This window comes from Chelonoidis abingdonii, chromosome 8 (genome assembly GCF_003597395.2).
Source record: "Chelonoidis abingdonii isolate Lonesome George chromosome 8, CheloAbing_2.0, whole genome shotgun sequence".
NCBI lineage: Eukaryota > Metazoa > Chordata > Testudines > Testudinidae > Chelonoidis > Chelonoidis abingdonii.
In genome coordinates this window covers 57,291,946-57,310,559 of record NC_133776.1, presented here as the reverse complement: position 1 = coordinate 57,310,559, position 18,614 = coordinate 57,291,946, and the positions used below count along the sequence as shown (strand labels likewise).

The window sequence follows — 18,614 nt, the reverse complement described above, 5'->3', positions numbered from 1 at the left end:
ACATGCACGTGCGCACACCTGATTGTTCTTCTTTGAATGAGTGTTCATCTCAATTCCAAACATTAAAGTTACTTGTATTATAGTTATAGTAGCCAGCAGGGAATACAAGGGGAAAAGGTTGAGGGAAGGTGAAGCTAGCCATTCTGTTAAATTAGAGCACTGCCAGCAACATGTTCTGGAAGGAATACACCAATATATTTGTGTGTGTGGCTAATATTATAACTTAAGAAACAAACTCTAGTCTCGTCAATGGTAAGAATGGAGTCTCCATCCTTAGAGGTTTTTAAGGCCTGGCTTGACAAAGCCCTGGTTGGGATGAATTAGTTGGTGTTGATCCTGCTTTGAGCAGGGGGTTGGACTAGATAACCTCCTGAGGTCTCTTCCACCCCTAATATTCTAATGACAGAGTCAGTGTGATAACATCAAGATTTACAGCTCCAAGCAGGTTAAGTCATGATGGTACAGTCAAATAAAGTATGTTAAGTCACACCCTTCCCAGAGTTTCAGCCAGAGGTAGTGACATGATGGACACGAGTATGGCTGAAGAGGTCTTCACCCAATCATGACCCATGAATAGCAGTAAGGATACAGAAGGAATATTACTATCCTGGCCATAAGCAGTCACAATCTACACAAAAGTCAGATTTCTGTACTGCCTAGAACCTGAATCCATTCACGTTGAAGACTGCAGTGCGCAGATGTCTGGCAGTGATTCAGATTTCCCAGAAGAACACAATTTTCTGCTAACCAGGAGTGGGCTAACTTTGCACATGCTTTGCTCCTCAAAGGTTATGGTTAAGGACAAGGTGTTGGTGCACTGTGACCTAATTTAGTGCCCATCTGGCAGAGACTTGGAGCACAGCTGCTGGTTTCACTGAGTCCACACCAGCTGCAGTGATTCTCCTTGCAGTCAACACCAGAGCAATGTATTTAAGAACAGGAATTCCTGAGGTTTAGCAGTGTGAATTACTGCTCTATTACTGGTAGAGCAGACTGAGTGGACATTGTTAGCCTCCACAATTACCCAAGCAGCGAGATACATTGCAGTCCTCAGAGGGTCATGCCAGGCCAGAGCTGAAGTGGCCATCAAGTCAATACATTCAGATAATGGACCACTTATTAAACCAAAGGGATGCCCCACCTTTCGGGGAAGTACGGCCATACTTTCTTTTCACCCAACAAACCACGTTCTCATGTTTTAAATGGCTTTGGTTCACTAGAAATTTCAGAAGCCCACTGGATGAACTGCAGTTCCTAGGCAAAAGGGAACAACATGGTACTCTCAGAAGATTTTCTTAAAATTTTGTTCTGAATGTGTGTATGCAAGAACAAATAAATATGAGACTACATGGCAAGCCACAATTTAGATTTTCAACAGGATCAGCATTTTTGGACAGCAGTAGCAAATCATGTGCCATTTTAATCTATTTTTAATTAAAATGATTCTCATTTGGGTAATCAAGTTAAATTACATCCCACATATATAATCAAATGCACAGAAAACAGAAAGGGTGGCTGGAGTCAGCTCCCTTCGACCCTGCAAAGCTCTGGTGTCCTGTTATTTACCCCAAGGTGTGATTCCCTTCATGGACCTGCTTACCCATCTTCAGAATACGGACTTCATCTGTATTTATTGCACGTACTCTACAAAACATGCTGAAAAAAGTGCTTTCAGATAGATGCACTCCTAAATATAACCAGCCTAGAGACTGATTAGTTAAGAACATTATAGCATATTTCTACTCCCTGACCACTCCTATTTTATAACTACAGCCAACTTTTCCACCTTAAAACTCAATTCTCGTCCATGGTCAGTGGTTGTTTCCTGTACATGTGTCAGACCACAGCCCTGACAGCAACACCCACTATGAGAGTGGAGTCCCTAGTTCTGCATCCTTCTGAGGTAGGGTATGTCTACAAACCAATTAAATACTCGCAGCTTATCAGGCTCAGGCTGCAGAACTGTAAAACTGTGGTGCAGACATCCAGACTTGTGCTGGAGCCTGAGATCTGGGACCCTGCGAGGCTGTCCCAAACCCAGGCTCCAGCCCAAGTATCTACTCCACAATTTTACAGCCCTGTAGCCCAAGCCCCACAAGCCTGAGTCAGCTGTCAGGACCAGCCATGGGTGTTTAATTGCTGCGTAGACATACCCTGATAGAGCAGTGCAGGCTCCAAACTTTCCTCTGCGGTTGAAAATTAATTCACCTTTCCAGGATGGTCTGTGAAAGTTCCCCCCAAGACAATCTAAGATCCAACCGGTCTAATTAAAAGGACAAGAGGAGATCAAAATACAACAGTTTGGTCTTGCAGGGTGACATGGTAGACAGGTTATGCAGTCCAGACAGATTAGTTACAGTGAATGCAAGCCGCCCTTCTATTTTTGCAAGTGCACCTTCTCTCCCCACGCCCTCACCCTTGCCCTCCCAATTTCAGCCTCTGAGTGCCATCACTCTGGCCCCACTTGGTCAGGCAGACTCTCAAGACAGTCTCTGATTTCAGGTGTTTTATGCTGCCTCACAGATCCCATATAGCCTGTGCCCTTTTTGATGTTAAAGGTGGGACAGAACATACTGTCCCATCAGGCATGTTGGGTAAACTTACATCAGCATTTAATAAATGCAATATCTGATCTGGGGGAAATTTCAGTCTGTTCTTCATGCGACAGAGCATCCTTGATCTCAGCCCCCACAAATCTAGCTTTAGAATTATTTCAATTTCTTTTCACTAAACCTTACATTTCAAATATACCTTTAAACTTGCCTGTACTTTAATCAGTTTAAGACAAGTTAGTCAATAGGTGGATGGTGGGTCAAATCTGGACAGACAGATGCTTTAGAATGGACTCTGAATTTTTTTTTTTTTTTTATTTACTAATTATTTTCTCTGGAGTCTGGACCTGGATTATACCTGACCAAGAAATCTGACCCCTGACAAAAATAATTGACTACCCCTGGATGACTGGTGACTGGTTGACATATCACTTCTAAGGCTGAAGCTGTTAAACTGACTCAAGCTTTGGCTGCTTTCAAACTGACAAGATTTACTTTTTTTGTAGCTTCCTCTTACGAACGTTTCTAGTAGATTGTTACTTGACAGATCAAAAGCAATCTATCCCTATCATACACAGATCGAGAGTAATTCAGACAATTTGTTATAATGCAAGCATATTCTAACAAAGGCATTCATACCAGATTCTGAATGGAACTGGACATTTTGCTTAAGTGAAGCCGTATGTCTAAAGTAAAGAGAGAAGAAAAGTTTTTTTTTTTTTAGAATAGGTAATTAGCCTATCTGAAATCTGTATATGTGCACACCTGTGAGGGGGTGCAGGCAGACTTCCAAACCATTCTGAAGTTTAGAAAGACTTTAGGAGTTCCCTGCAGAGCAAGCACTGTCAGCGTAGAGAGAAAGTAATTTTCGCAAATGCCACCTCAGCACTGCCTGTACCAGTGACCATTCATAGCTTCAGAGAGGGGGAGGGGAAAAAGATGAGGGGGAGGTGCAACCTTAAAGGGCCAGTAAACCTATCAAATCCCTCCCTAGTTAACTGCATCTACAAGACTACTTTATTCAGAAAAGTTTGAGCTTTAAACAGGCCACCCAGAAAGATTAAGAGTTGTTAAACACCAGATAAAGCCCCTTACAAAAACCTCGTCCTCTTCAATATGGTCAATTATAAATTGATTAACAAACTTCATTTGTGTGTTAGTCTAACCAGTGTTTAAGTGCTCTGAAAAGCTACTGTACTAGTCCCAACTCCAATGAAGATTAATCCATTTCTCCTTACATCACTAAACAAGTTTATAGATACATACATCCAAGATGCCTAGTCCCTAGTTATTTATACTTTTCTAGGCCTTGTGATCTATGGCACAATAATAGAGAGACTAAAGATTGGAGGGGTTGAAAATGAATGGGGGGCGGGGGGGGAGAGAAGAATAGACAAACAGATATTCACTGGTTGGAGAGGAACCAGGGACATGGTAATACTGAAAGAGCTAGAGTTGATAGAGATCAAATCATATGTAATACATCAAAGAAAAAAAAAGGCTAGGTCAGTTTTGAACTGCAGATGAAGAGTAATCATGTCATGGAGGCAAAAAAAGGCAACAATCTCTCTCAATCTGAGAGCACCACACTAAGAATATTATGCTGAAATGCTGAAACGAATGTTCAGTTCTGTGTACCTAGATTACTAGGAAGATATTGACAAATTGGAGTCTCACTTTTAGCCTCACTACAGAAGAGCAACCCAAATGATTAGGAGGCGATGGGGATTAATTTGTGAGGCACATAACATTTACAGTATGGCTAAGAGATGACATGATCGTCTACAAGTATTTGACATACACACCAAGGACAGGACAGGAATTCTTTAGGGAAGGTAACTAGGAGTAACAGGATAACATTAAGGGGAAAAGCTAGTAAGTTACTCTGATATTCATTCTAACTGTGATACCTACATAGAAATAACCTCTTAAAGGAGGTGGTTGCAATGAGTCACCTGAGACTCTAAAACTAAAGTCACTTGGGAGAGGGGGGCAAGGAAAGAGACACAAAATACCAGAACCCCACACTTGCAGTTATATGGACCAAATTACTGAAAGCCTAGTCACACATTAATATCTAATTATTTAAATCAGCCTTGCAAAATTGTTAGAGAAATCACCAGCTAAAGCACAAAACACCTCACCTGCTCTTCACCATGAAACGAATGAAAAAGATTTTACTTAAAAAAAGGGGGAGGGGGTGGGAAGGAAAAAAAGTTACACTGGACAAATAGCATTTTGCAAGTCTGATCTGGCACTGGACAAGATCCCAAGGCAGGCCATTTTGTTACAATTAAAGATTTCTGTACACCAGGTCTAACTGGGTGTAAAGCCGCTCTAGTCAGCTTCTGGTGGTAGGTATTTGAACCACTGCCCTCCACTCTTTTTTCTTCACTAAAAGGAGAGTCATCCAGAAAACCTTCTCATTAATAAAACCTACCCAGAATCTCTCCGCCATGCCTGACCGCTACTCAGTCTCACCCACACAATGCCATTCAGGGGAACCCTCCTTTCATATAGATCCCATCCAGGAACTCTGGCTCTTGTCTAGGCTAAGATAAGAAGCATAACCGGTGGCTGACATCCTAGGAGTCCAGTGCAGACAAGAGACTGTATACTTTAACATTTGTTATACTACTATAAAGTGCAAGTTAGGCTCCCTCCTAGGGTTTAACACACGGTGAACACATTAAAAACCATGTGCTTTCTCTACATTAGATTACAGAACATGTTAGCAGTACACCTTTAAATCCTAGTCTAGACAAAACCTAAATCTGCCCTCCTGCTAGACAGCCCAAACCCGGAAACCACAACATTTTATCCCCCCTCCTTAAATTTCTGTAAAGCCATCCTCACCCAGTCCCACCCAGACACTCCAGATAAAGTAATTTCAAAATGATAAGATTGGGTCTATGAGTCAACTACCCTCATTCTCAAGTAATTAAAAGCAGAACATTGATTTTGCAACTAGCCTCCCCCAACTCCTTATGCCTTGCTTTTATTTACTGTCATTATTTCATCCTCTCCAAATACATATAGAGAAATAAGATCAAGATAGTTAATTAAACCCAGCCCTACTCAGACAAATATACAGTACCTCCCCAGAACCCCACTAACCCATCTGATGGGACTTTCTTGGTGCACACTTAAACCTCTGATGTGCTGTGCAAATTAACAAACTGTGGAGTGGTTTCTAACAAACAGGTCTAAAAGACTAAAGTAAGTCTGAAAAGATCCTGATGGGGGGGACAAGTGAACTTTGCACAATTCTTACAAATATCAGCTATGAACAATGTCAGAAATTTCACAATCCCAGCTCCAAAAATGACTAGCTTGCAACAATCTTAAAAAGTAAAACAGTCAAAGCGACACAGAAAGTTAGCAGCAACACCACAATGAAGTTACACTTCATCCTTCTTATTAAATGTTTGTTGAGCTGTTTTGGGAGTGGAAGGGATGTTGGCTAGGCTGATTTAAGGGAATTATCACGCAGCCCTGAAACCGAGGTGGAGGGGAGGGTGCTTGGCTGCTCTCTTGTGGCCACTGCCAGCGTCATCATCAAAATCCCACGTTAATTCAGCGATGCACCCCTCCCCCCTCGAGCAAAAGAGAAGGGGAAAAAAAGAGACAAACAGTGAAAATGGAGCCAGGCGCCGCGAGCAGCAGGTCTGGGAACAGTCTCACGTGCAAGGCGCAGACCCAGCGAACCCACGAACAGCAGGTGGGCGCCCAGCTAACAACGCCGGCGGCAGGGGCCCAGCCAGGAGATACCCCTGCAGGCAGGCAGCGAGCCCGAGCCCTCTCTGTGCCACGGCACAGCGTCCTACCCGGCACGGGAGACAGGCGCGCAGGCAGCTGCAGCACGGAGCCCCCCTCCCCCGGGGGTCACCGGCCCCCAACCCGCGCCGGACAAGGCCGGGCAGAAAGTTCGTGCAAAGTTCGGCGGTGGCGGAGCCGGGCGAGCACGGGCCCATGCGCAGTAGTGACACGTAGGTCTTCCCCCCCCCAGCGGCGGCACCCGGGGGCTGCGAGAGTGAAGCTCTCAGAGCGGCGCGGGGCTGCAGGCAGGGAGCGGGCGTGGGGCAGGCAGCTCCCTCCTCTGCTGCTGCGTCTCAGCCTCCACGTCGGCAGCTTGGCTCCGTTGCCCGCGCCGTCCTCTCCAGCCAACTTGGTGCCACGGGCCCGACCCGGCCCCTCGGCTGTAGCGGGCAAGGGCCGACGAGTCCCCCGAGCCCCGGCCCCCGCCTGGCATGCAACTTACTCCGGCCGGTGCCCTGCTAGCTCTCTCTGCTGGAGAAGCCCCGAAACGCTCCTGGGAAAGCTACGAGGCACCTTCCCCGGTTGCTATATAGGGCGGGCGGCTGCCAATCCCAGCCACGCACGTCAGAGCCATGCCCCTTCCCTTCCAGGCCCGGCCTGGCCCCGCCACCGCAGCGCCGCCGGCAGGGCGCTGCCCCGGTCCGGTCCAGAGGGGCGGCCGGGCATCAGGGGGAAGGACGAGCTGGGCCCCGCTGCGCGACCTTGGCTCGCAGCGCCTCCCGCTCTCGACAGAGGCGGTAGGTCCTCGGCTGCGCCGAAGATCAGCACGATAACCTTCCTCTGTCTCCCTCCCGTCTGCAAAGTAGAGGGAGGTGAGCTCTGCGGGTGTGACCCCCAATTAGCTGGGCGCCAGGAGCGCCCCCCCCTCAGAATTCCACTTCCCCACATTCTGACAGTCCAGTCAGGCGTCAGGGTTGATCTGTCCATTTGGAAAGTTCAGGTACATCAGCTACAGGGAAAAAGTCACTTTGATTTCTGGACCAATGTCCACGTTGGAAGTTACAGAGCTGTGCTGGTAAATTATACCACTATAGTTCTACTGCTTTCCCTGTGTAGGCAAGCCCTTAGTGTTAATTCACTAGTGTTTGTAGAATGTTCTGAAAAGCAAAGACATAAGGTCTTAGTACTATTTTAGCACCTATGTTTCCTATGGCTCACCTTTTACATACAGCACTTTACACAATGTCTTGTGCTGCTTTGAACTCTCTCACCCTAAATAGCTAGCCTCTACTCAGTCACACCTGTCATGAAAGCATACTTCTGTAAAACTTCTCAACATTAATCTAAACAAGGATATAAAAATACATTTGCTTGGTACAGAGATTAGACCTTCATCTGGTTGATTTTAGAGTTTTTTCTATCTTGGGGTTTTGTCCTGCTGCCCATCATTGTAGTATCTGAACGTTTTCCATGTAAAATGGATTGGCAATAGCAAAGTCCCCACTCTAAGACTAGGTGTGGTAGCTGAATGGTTAAGGTGCTCTACTACAGTCTTGGAAGTTGTGGATTTGAGTCTTGCCTCATCTTATACTGAAAGGTCACTTCCAGTTCATCTAGCTACAACATGGGTACCTGATCCTATTGGGTTAGGGCAGTCAAAGGCAGCCAGCTGTAATGCTAGCTTGTGCATGGATGGCTGTGAAACTAAGGTGCCTTAACTGGGAGAGACAAGGGGGGAGCGGGGAGTATGAGATAGTATATTTTATTGGACCAACTTCTGTTGGTGAGAGACAAACTTTCAACCTACACCGAGCTCTTCTTCAGGTCTGCTTAAACCATGGCAACAGTTTTGAGCCATTGGCACAGAGGAACTTTGAAGTTCCTAGCAGACTTCATGGAGTTATTGGCTCTTCTCCTTTATCAGGTATAGAAAGTGCTATAGAGTAGAGGGCTTTTTGGAGTGGGGATGGGGGTAATCTGAAACATTATGTCTGAAATGTATAGTCTGTTTAACTTAGGCTGTAAAATCCTCAGGGAAAGAACTCAGTTGTTCCCTGCTTTTATAGAGTGAAATGTATACAGACAGTATTTAATTAAATAGATTGAAAAGACCCAGTAGGGAATTTAATCCATCCCCTGGAAGCTAAAAGCAATAAACTTTAATATACTTCAGCACCCAGTATACTGTATATCTACTGGTCCTCCCACAAGCACATTTTCACTTCTGCTGTTTTATGTGGCAGAGGCAAGGTCCATGCCGCTGGCTTGACACAGCACAAGTCCCAGGCAAAACAGAGAAACTCCCCTCACCATTTCTGATTCCCTTATAGTTTTAAGGTGCAACCAAAAATCAAACATATGTAAAGTCTCTGACCCTATTCCCTTCATGCAACTAAACAGCATCTGAACACCACACCAATATTAAACAAGGCATTTCTAGTGTCTCCCTGGCCTGATTGCCAGAAAGCTGGACCCACATACTCAACTTTTTAGGCTCCTAGCTTCCACTGATTTAAATGGGAGTTACAAGCCTAAATACCTTGAGCATCAGAGCCTTATTTCCATCCATTTTCTCTGTGAAACGATAAGTCCTTTTTAAGCCTCTGAGGGCAACTAGCTTCAGCTACACCCAATTAGCTCTTGTGCAGGTAGGTAGCCTAGCGTTGCCCAGGTTACCCTCAGCGCAGGGAGGCACTGCCAGATGAAATCCCCATCTAGGAACCCCTACTGGGATTCATCTTCCTTTCCCCAAATCTCCATCTCATTGTCTGGCTCACTAGGGCATTCCTTAGGGACATACTGCATCATATCAGTGATAGGGGTCCACATACACCTATCACATTATAGTTATCCACATGAAGTTCTAGTCTCTCAGACATTACAGGTTTGTGGATCTCTTCAACCGTATCCTTCAGAGGGAATCCTCAGGTGCCTTGGCTTTTTAACCATATGGCTCCAACTACAGAACAGCAACACACAGCATGAGATGGAGTGTGCCACCAGGCTTTGTGACAGAGGAGGTTCTAGAAGGGCCTATCACTGCCTCTACTTCTAGAGTGGAGATTTCTGTTGTGGGAAAAACCTTTCGCAGGCTGTTCTCTCTCTCTCTCTCTCAGACACACACACACTCCCCCCCCCCCCCCCCGTGGGAGGATAAAGAGAAAAAGCTTCAGAGATGTTCTGAGGACTGTTGTGACCTATTTCCCTGTCTTCCCACTCCAACACCACCAGTGGGAGCAACCTGCCATGGTCACTTTCCTTCCCAGGGCCGGTGCAAGGATGTTTTGCACCCTAGGTGAAACTTCCACCTTGCGCTCTACCCTCTGCCCTGAGGCACCCCCCCGCCTCAGCTCACCCCTGCTACGAGGACTAGCACCCTGAGCACACTGTGGCTGCTTCTCTTCTCCTGTCTCCCAGGCTTGCGGCACCAGTCAGCTTAGGTGCCGCAAGCCTGGGAGGGGGAGAAATGAAGCAGCTCACCCCTGCCCCGCCTCCTCCCCAAGCACACCATGGCTGCTTCACTTCTCACGCCTCTCAGGTTTGCGGCGCCAATCAGCTTAAGCTCCGTAAGCCTGGGAGGCGGGAAAAGTGAAGCAGCCACGGCGTGCTCGAGGAGGAGGCGGGGCAGGTGTGAGCTGGGGCGGGGAGTTTCCCTGTGTGCCGCCCCCCACCTCCTTGCTGCAGAAGGCCCTCCCCGTGCTCCCCTGCCCCAGCTCCCTTCGCCTAAATGGCAGCAGCGACTGGGGTGGCCGAAGATCCAAAGAAGATCTGCAGGCGCTGCCAAAGAAAATGGTGCCCCCCAAATCCCAGCGCCCTAGGCAACCGCCTAGGTCGCCTAAATGGTTGAACCGTCCCTGTCCCTTCCCTCCACAGAGTTCTTGAAGGGTTGTTTAGAGCCTGCTCTTCTTACCATTCTCTGTCAGGGTGACCACATACTGAAAACAAGAAAACAGGCCATCTGTCATGGAGGCATGTATACGGTGGGTTTGGTAGGGCCTGGCCAGGAGAGCTGAGGCATCAGGGGAGAAGAGGGTGCCCGCTCATTATGACATGCAATGACCCACCTCTCCCTTCCCTGATACCCTGTGGATTTGGCTGCATAAAGAGAGGGAGACTGGCTTGAGGACTAGTGAGAAGAAGAGCCAACAACTAGGCATCATGGGAAAGATGTTAACTTGTGACAAGTGGAGCAGTCCTTGATGAGTACATATGCTCCAGCAACCTATTGTCAGTTTCCCCAGCTCAGCTGCAGACAGTGCCTGCATATGGCCAGTCTGAAGGAATGCACAGAAACTGGCACAAAACAATGAAGCAAAACCCTTAGGGACACTGGGTCAGGCCCTAAAAACAGGACATGTCATGACATTCTAAGAATGGAAAAATGGGGAGAAAGAAGCCTCTCCGAGTCCTGTTCTCCTTAGGAACAGAGATTTCTAGGAAGAGAAAAACTTGGCCCCTCAACTTCTGGTGCAAAGATGCTGGTCTTTCAAGCCACATTCACCCTCAGACAACCTGGGATCTTTCCAAGGGCTTTTCAAGCATTTTCTGATGTTGCAAGGGATGCATACTTTGTTTTGCAGCCAAGGACTGCAGGTCTTGTTTTGAATTCAACCCAAATGTGCTAAAAAAAGTGGTGAATATAAATGTATGATTCATTATATTTTAAGATTTCTAAAATGTAACTAATAAGCACCCATCCTGTGCTCTGGGTGCTTATCCCACACACTGAAACCACAAAATAATGCAAGAGAACTGTCCATAAATATATCTACCCCAGTTGCATTAGAGAACAGAAAAAAAGATAGGCTTTGCAGCATGCTCAAAAGGTTAACAAATCTAGGCTCTACAGCACAGATTCTCAGAAGTATTTAGGCTCCTAGCATCCTAACATCCACTGAAATCAGTGGAAGTTAGAAGCCTAAATATCTTTGAGGATCTGGGCCCAGCAGACTAAGGAGGGAAGTGAGTTCCAAAACAGAGGACTAGTCATAAAGAACACCTTGCAAGTTCCCTCTCGTTTATATTGAGGGAGTTCCAGCTTTACCAGCTCTGCTGATCTCAATTTTGGCAGTACTAAGGCTGCGTTAGAAAGTACTTGTTTTTTTCTTTTAGGCAGGCTACTGTTTTAAAAGAAGGTGGAAGGAGAACTCAGAATGAAGTCCTTACAGATGTCAGAGAAGACAAACTCTCCCACAAGCAAAGCAAGTTACTCCACGGAGCCAATAATTTGTTTTCATGGTATATGCTCAGATACACTGTTTATCACTGGAAGAAAACTTTTGATAAGGTTGTGATAATATAGATCATCATGTGGGGGGGTGGGAGGAAAGAGAGAGAAAAAAGTAGTTTGCTGTAAAAAGTGACTCAGAGTTGCATAACAACATTCTATGCACTTCCTATATCAATGACTTCCAAACCAAATTTGCATCATTTACAACTGGATAGGAAAAAAGTTCTCACCAGAGATCTGGAAGTGAAGCTGTGTTCCCTCTGATTCATTCATCATCACCAGTAATAAAGATTCCATTGGCCAAATTCTGCCATAGGTTACACCTACACAACCCCACTGTCCTCAGTTGTCCACCGTCTACACTTGAGTGTAGGGCAGGGGTTGGCAACCTATGGCACGCATGCCAAAGATGACATGCGAGCCAAATTTTAATGGCACATGGCAGCCTGCTGGGACTCCGCATGCCATTAAAAATCCTGCCCGGCACAGCAAGCTGCGGTCCTGGGCTGGAGCACTGGGCCGACTGCAGCAAGCCGCCGACCCCTCCCCCACCTTCTCCCCTCCCCTGGAGCCCTGCCAACATGCGCACAAAGCTCTGGGGACCGGGGCTGCGTGCTCGCGCGGGACAGTGTTTGGCTCCGCAGGGAGGGAAAGACGCTTCCCGTTCACCCGGAACCCTGCTGCAACGCATGCAGCGCTCTGGGGGCTGGGGTTGCGTGCTCCCGCGGGGAGGGAAAGATGCTTCACGCTCACCCGGAGCCCTGCAGCTGCGTGTGCATCACTCTGAGGGGCAGGGCTGTGCGCTCCCACAGAGTAGTGTATCTGGCTCTGCTTGGAGCCTCAAGGTAAGGGGTCCGGGGCTGGGGTGTGTGTGGATAAGGTGGGAGGGCAGTCGGGGGACAGGGTGGTTTGATTAGGTGGTGGGATCCCTGGCGGGTGTAGGGGGCTGGGGTCTTTGGAGGGGCAGTCAGGAGCGGGGGGTGGATAGGGGTCGGCGGGCAGTAGGGAGCAGGGAAAAAGAAAGGTCCTGGGGGGTGTCTCGATGGGGGTCAGGGGCAAGGACCTGGGGGGTTGGATGAGTCAGAAGTTCAGGGGGGCTGTCAGAGGTGGGGTGTGGAAAGGGTTGCGGCAGGCAGGATCAGCGGAGGGTTGTATGGGTCGGGAGTTCTGGGGGTCTGTCAGGGGGCGGGGAGCGGTTGGATGGGGCATAGAGTCCATCTGGGGTGGGGTGGGGCATAAGGGTTGGGGCAGTCAGGGGACAGGAACAGGGAGGCTTAGATAAGGGATGGGCCCAGGGGGGGTATCAGGGACAAGAGCCAGAAGTTGGGGGTTCTGAGGGGGCAGTCACCCAGCCCTCTGCCCTGTTCCCCCCCCCCACAACACACCCAGCCCTCTGCCCTGAGCACCGCACCCCACAACACCCAGGCCCCTGCCCTGAGCACCGCACCCCAACACACACCCCAGGCCCCTGCCCTGGGCCTTGTACCTCCCTCATACACACCCGACCTCTGCTTGACTTCTTCGCCATCACTCCCACAACCCCAGCCCTGACTCTGGCACTCCCACACATACCCCAGCCCCCCTCTGCCCTGACCACCTGCACCCCCTCACATGCCCCCAAGCCCTCTGCCCTGGACTCTTGCACCCCCCTACATCCCTAGGCCCCCCACACCCGATGCACCCCCCACATCCCCTGAGCACCAAACTGGAGCTCCTGCACCCCCCCCACATACCCACCTGCACCCTTCGCATCATATGGGAGTTGCCCACGTAAGTGGCCCACACCCAAACCTCCTGCCCAACCCTGAGCCCCCTCCCTCATTCTAGCTCCTGCCAGACCCTTCACCCCCAGCCCTGTGCTCAGTGCACTCCCACCCTCAGCTCAGTACAGAGAGAGAAGAGAATGGACCAGAAACGAGGGAGAGATAGGACCCATTGTATGTGGGCAGGCTGGGACCCCAGACTGGCAGCAAGCTGAGTGGATCCGGCAATCAGGATCCCGGCTGGCAGGAGCCAGCGGATGGAACCCCTGAGTGGTAGTGGGCTGAGACTGCCGGTCTGGGGTCCCAGCAACCAGCCCCGCACAGCCTGCTGCCGGTCTGAGGTTCTGGCTGCTGAACCCTTGCCAGCTGGGGTCCTGGCTGCAGGCCCTGCTCAGCCTGCTGCCGGCCTAGGTGAACAGAACCCCAGGCCAGCAGCAGGCTGAGCGAGCCAGCGGCATAAGATCAACATTTTAATTTAATTTTAAATGAAGCTCCTTAAACATTTTGAAAACCTTGTTTATTTTACAATACAACAACAATTTAGTTATATAATATATAGACTTATAGAGGGAGACCTTCTAAAAAACATTAAAATGTATTACCGGCACGCGAAACCTTAAATTAGAGTGAATAAATGAAGACTTGGCACACCACTTGTGAAAGGTTGCCGACTCTTGATGTAGGGGCAGGTTTGTATCCGTAAATGGTACTCCTGTTGAATGGAAAAGCACCCATACCTGAGCCTAATATGAATGAATAGCTTGATCCTAACCAAGTAGTTTTATAAAGAAGTTCCCCTTACCAGAGTAGGAAAGCTGACCAAAGAGTCTGAGATCAGGGTGAATTTGTGAGCCTGTTTAACCTGACTGGGCTTCTCTGTCTATCAGTCTATAAGCAATGGAGTGTCCTTATAGTATCACTGAATGCTTCACAAAAAAGGCAAAGCAAAATAGGTTTGAAAAATGAAAGTAACTTATTGGTTTGGAAAGCGTTCTAAAGTGAGCAGGATAGATAAGAGCAACCCCCATCTGAAGAAAGAGGAACTGCAGCAAGTTGGGGAGTAGGTGGTCATGATTTACCTATGGTAAAGTGAGAGGAAGCATTGTGTAGTGGTGTGACTAAGTGGGGAATTTACTTAGTGTTTTGCATTAACATGGTGTGTGCCTCTTTGTGCGTGTTTAACAAGAGGGTGTTCGTTGTTGCAGAGGGCCAAGACTGACTACGCATAGCAGCCTGGACCCTGGACAACAGCCAGGACCCTATAGAATTTAGCAACCAGTTACCTGGAGTCCTACCCCATCTTGGGAGCAAGCCAGTTCTGGCCAGTGGGAGGACAAAGGGCTGAGGAGAGAGGGCTCCCATGATCTGACTAGCCAATTCTGGCCAGTGGGAGCAAAGGACGGAAGAGAGGGCCCAGGTGATCTGTTTGCCCAGGACTGAAGACAAAGGATGGAGGAGGGGCTGTTGGGAAGGTGATATATATAGGATGGTCGGCTGGAAGGACGTGGCTTCTGGACTGGGGACAGAGGGCAGCCTGAGCCAGTTGGACACTGGACAGACCCAGATGGACGGGCTTGAGGGCCCTGAGAACTTTTTGTGCTGTGTCCAGACGTACAGTAAATCCTTCTGTTTTACGCTGGCTGAGAGTCATTGCAATCTAGAGATCAGGGTTGCATTGCTCCCTTTGAGTGTGGAGGTCCTGGGGGTCCAAAGCGAATAGACTTCCCGAGGGGACTCACGGAGACAGACAGGTGTGCTGAAGGCTCAGAGAGGTGGGGTTCCAGGAGGCGGTGAAGCTCGGGGCTTAACCCCCAAGAGAGAAAGTGACTCCCAGCAAGTGCTATCACACACTGAAGGAGGTTCCTCCCAGGGAACGTACAGAGCTGAGAGTACACAGGTCCCGTGAGACCATGACAAGTGGTTAATGCAAAAGGCAGAGTCAGGAGACGTGAACTCGATTTCCAACTCTGCCATGACTTTCTGTGTTGGCTTGGGAAAGGCTCAACTTCTGTGTCTCAGTTTCACCAGCTATAAAAAGGAGAAGATAATCCTTATCTATCTCACAGATTGTGATTTAATTACAGGTTGTACAGCACTCTGTTCTTTGGATGGAAGATATCATAGAAGAACAAAGTTATTATATGTCGCTAGAGAGAGAAAGAGGAAAGTCAGTGGAGAGCCCATTCTAAATGGATTTACATAGCAAGAGAAAGCAGCAGATGCTGTGTGTGAGATAGTCCTGCCATTTAACGCAAGAGAGCAATCTGGCTGCTGTTTTATATTAATTTGGATTTTAGATACTAAGGATTTGGGAACACCAAAGCAGAAACTACTATAGTTAAAATGGGGTGTAATTAAATACAAGTAAGGATTTCAGCACAGGGATGACTTTCTAGTAGCATTTTCTAGAGATGTTAATAGGCAGACTTATGAATCAGGGAGATATGGAAAAAGATTGCCATGCCTAAGGAAAAACTCCAGGATTCTGGTCTGTATTAAGGGGAAATGCTTGTCAAACAGAAGGGACAAAGAAAGGAAGCATTCGTTTGTGGAAAGTTATATTGCTTCACTATAAGTTAAGTGCTGATTGAGTCAAGAATGGGAGAAGCAGCTTTCAGAAAATGAGTCACATGAAAAATAGATTTAAGTTTTATCTGGGTAGAAGTAAAGGCATAGGGTAGGAGGAGGGCGGGAAAAGTCACAGGAATTCAAGAAAATTGAAGTTTATGCTATTCAAATCTTCCCACAATTTTTGCTGTTTTCTGCAGATTACATTTTCCCCTTTAATAAATACTGTTTTAGCTGTTCATCTTGCAAAGAGACCCTTCGTAATGGAGCTGCAGTATTGTTCTTCTTTCTGTTAAGCCAACACTGCAGAAAAACCGTCTCCAGCCAATAATTAGCAGAAAGGTGTGTTTCAAAGCGAAGTTAGTAGCTTGCATTTTTAAGCAACAGTTCCCCAAGAAATGAGTATTGGGCTGATGTCACAGAACAAAACATGGTCTTTCTGCTCAACATCCACCACTTATTTCCACTTTCTCAGTTTCTGGGATTGTTTATTCATTAAGAATGTAAGAGCAGCCATACTGGGTCTGACCAAAGGTCCATCTAGCCTAGAATCCTGTCTCCCGACAGTGGGTGATGCCAGGTGCCACAGAGGAAATGAACAGAACAGGCAATCATAAAGTGATACTTTCAAATGGGATTTGTATCCCATCCTGCATTGGCTGGTAAACTGATGTTCTTGTCCATTCATCCTTGCAGTGTTTCTTGTTTCCCTAATTCCCTTCTAGCAATTGTAATTTAGAATTAACATGTGGTACTTTTTAATATGCTGTTGCCAGAAGGTGCAGTAAATATCCCATAGCATGAGGCTACTAGGGTCTCACAGCCTGTACCTTTTCTTCTGGAGACTAAGTGTGATCTCTCTGCTATCTCCTGGCACAGACCTGGGGAGTGAAAAACAGGGTCCATATCTTAGCATGGGGTCTCCCAATGTGCTGCCTGATACACATACTGTACAAGCACCCTTACTGATGCTTTACAAAGCAGATTTATCTAAGAGGACAAGTTTACAGCATTTTTAAAAGACCATAACCCTCACTGACTTGATTTAGGTAAGTAAGTATGAGCAACCACTGCAACAAACTGTGAAAGAGCAAAGAAAAATGCCAAGAGATTACAGAAAGACACCACAGATGGACAAGGAGAAGGGAGGAAGGACAAAAGAGTTAACGCCACAGTGGAAGGAACAATAGAAAGCTTCCACTACAAAGGAGTGATTAGAGAGGTATTGAGGATTAAAATATGGAAATTGTGCAGAGGGACAGATTTTTATCTAGTTTAGAGACTATGATGCCAGGTATTATAGAAAAATCTAATGTGGTTCCTTTTAGCTCCTTAAAACAGTAATAATATTGAGGGCTGTCAAGCAATTAAAAAAATTAATTGCAATTAATTGCACAATTAAATTAATCACGATTAATCATGCTGTTAACAATAGAATACCATTTATTTAAAATATTTTTGGATGTTTACTACATTTTCAAATATATTAATTTCAATTACAACACAGAATACAAAGTGTACAGTGCTCACTTTATAGTTACTTTTTATTACAAATACTTGCACTGTAAACAAACAAAAAAAATTTTCAATTCACCTCATACAAGTACTATAGGGCAATCTTATTATGAAAGGTGAACTTACAAATGTAGAATTACATACAAAAAACTTACATTAAAAAATAAAACAATGTAAAATTTTAGAGCTTACAAGTCCACTCAGTCCAACTTCTTGGTCAGCCAATTACTCAAACAAACAAGGCTGGTTACAATTTGCAGCAGATAATACTGCCTGCTTCTTGTTTACGTCACCTGAAAGTGAGAAAAGGCGTTCATGTGGCATTGTTGTAGCTGGCGTTGCAAGATATTTACCTGCCAGATGCGCTACAGATTCATGTGTCCCTTCACGTTCAACCACCATTCCAGAGGACATGCTTACATGCTGATGATGGGTTCTGCTTGATAATGAGCCAAAGTAGTGCAGACTGACATGTTCATTTCCATCATTTGAGTCAGGTGCCACCAGCAGAAGGCTGATTTTCTTTTTTTGTGTTTCAGATTCTGTAGTTTCCGCATCAGAGTGATGCTCTTTTAAGAGTGGTAGCCGTATTAGTCTGTATCAGCAAAAACAATGAGGTGTCCTTGTCAAGAACTCCTCACTGTTTTTGCTCCACACCTTGTCCCTCTCAGATTTTGGATGACACTTCAGATTCTTAAATGTTGGTTCAAGTGCTGTAGCTATTTTAGAAATCTCACATCACTACCTTCTTTGTATTTTGTCAAATCTGCTGTGCAAGTATTCTTAAAACGAACATGTGCTGGGTCATCATCTTAGACTGCTATAACATGAAATATATGCAGAATGTGGGTAAAACGGAGCAGGAGATGCACAATTCTCCCCTCGTGAGTACAGTCACAAATTTAATTCATGCATACTTTTTTTTAACGAGCATCATCAGCATGGAAGCCTCTCATCTGGAATGGTGGCCGAAGCATGGAAGGGGCATACAATGTTTAGCATATCTGGCACATAAATACCTTGCAACGCTGGCTACAAAAGTGCCATGTGAACACCTGTTCTCACTTTCAGGTAACGTTGTAAATAAGAAGCAGGCAGCAGTATCTCCCGTCAATGAAAACAAACTTGTTTGTCTTAGCAATTGGCAGAATAAGACATAGGACTGAGTGGACTTGTAGCCTCTGAAGTTTTACACTGTTTTGGTTTTGAGTGCAGTTCTGTAACCAA

The 18,614-nt window shown here is 46.6% G+C and overlaps 1 protein-coding gene across 3 annotated transcripts in view; it reads right to left on the bottom strand.

Moving 5' to 3' along the window:
- HDLBP (high density lipoprotein binding protein) overlaps positions 1-18,614 on the bottom strand; it is a 95,426-nt gene that overhangs the window by 45,688 nt on the left and 31,124 nt on the right. The window contains exon 1 of one of the 3 annotated variants that reach the window (XM_032781464.2): positions 6,814-7,027. The exons of the other annotated variants lie outside the window; for them this stretch is intronic. The gene's annotated coding sequence lies outside the window, so the exon portion shown is untranslated. Of the gene's footprint in view, positions 1-6,813; positions 7,028-18,614 lie in introns of those variants that run through there. 3 annotated transcript variants of the gene reach the window in all.